Source organism: Otolemur garnettii, unplaced genomic scaffold, assembly GCF_000181295.1.
Source record: "Otolemur garnettii isolate 467f Iridium unplaced genomic scaffold, OtoGar3 scaffold00068, whole genome shotgun sequence".
Taxonomy (NCBI): Eukaryota; Metazoa; Chordata; class Mammalia; order Primates; family Galagidae; genus Otolemur; species Otolemur garnettii.
This window is the reverse complement of record NW_003852463.1, coordinates 10,271,786-10,273,081: the sequence shown is the minus strand read 5'-3', so window position 1 is coordinate 10,273,081 and position 1,296 is coordinate 10,271,786. Positions and strand designations below refer to the sequence as shown.

The 1,296-nt window shown below is 48.4% G+C and overlaps 1 pseudogene across 1 annotated transcript; it reads left to right on the top strand.

Moving 5' to 3' along the window:
• Positions 1-6: 6 nt before the first annotated feature.
• On the top strand, positions 7-1,286 carry LOC100960381 (annotated as a pseudogene). The gene has a single exon (XR_153945.3). The product of XR_153945.3 is annotated as a eukaryotic translation initiation factor 3 subunit L pseudogene (transcript).
• The last annotated feature ends 10 nt before the right edge of the window (positions 1,287-1,296 follow it).

Here is a 1,296-nt window from a genome sequence, read left to right as displayed (position 1 = left end):
TCAACTACATTCTTAATGCTGATGGTCCTGCTCCCCTTGAACTACCCAATCAGTGGCTCTGGGATATCATCGATGAGTTCATCTACCAGTTTCAATCATTTAGTCAGTACTGCTGTAAGACTGCCAAGAAGTCAGAGGAAGAGATTGACTTCCTTCGTTCCAATCCCCAAATCTGGAATGTTCACAGTGTCCTCAATGTCCTCCATTCCTTAGTAGACAAATCCAACATCAACCGGCAGTTGGAAGTATACACAAGCGGAGGTGACCCTGAGAGTGTGGCTGGGGAGTATGGATGGCACTCCCTCTACAAGATGCTTGGTTACTTCAGCCTGGTGGGGCTTCTGCACCTGCACTCCTTGTTGGGGGATTACTACCAAGCCATCAAAGTGTTGGAGAACATTGAACTGAACAAGAAGAGCATGTATTCCCGTGTACCAGAGTGCCAAGTTACCACATACTATTACATCGGTTTTGCATATTTGATGATGCGTCGCTACCAGGATGCTATTCGGGTCTTTGCCAACATCCTCCTCTACATCCAAAGGACCAAGAGTATGTTCCAGAGGACCACGTATAAGTATGAGATGATTAATAAGCAGAATGAGCAGATGCACGCACTGCTGGCCATCGCCCTCACTATGTACCCAATGCGTATTGATGAGAGCATTCACCTCCAGCTGCGGGAGAAGTATGGGGACAAGATGCTACGCATGCAGAAAGGTGACCCACGGGTTTATGAGGAACTTTTCAGCTACTCCTGCCCCAAGTTCCTGTCACCTGTAGTGCCCAACTATGACAACGTGCATCCGAACTACCACAGAGCCCCTCCTGCAGCTGCTGAAGGTGTTTGCTGATGAAGTGCAGCAGCAGGCCCAGCTCTCAACTATCCGCAGCTTCCTCAAGCTCTACACCACCATGCCAGTGGCCAAGCTAGCTGGCTTCCTAGACCTCACGGAGCAGGAGTTCCGGATCCAGCTTCTTGTCTTCAAACACAAGATGAAGAACTTGGTGTGGACCAGCGGTATCTCTGCCCTAGACGGCGAGTTTCAGTCAGCCTCCGAAGTTGACTTCTACATTGATAAGGACATGATCCACATTGCAGACACCAAAGTTGCCAGACGCTATGCTATGGGGATTTCTTTATCCGCCAAATCCACAGATTTGAGGAGCTTAATCGAACCCTAAAGAAGATGGGCCAAAGACCCTGAGGACATTCACACCCATGTTTATCAGGAATCTGCTCTAATATTATAGACGGGAAGTGTTTTTGCACCATGAAATCTTTACCTAGGTCAG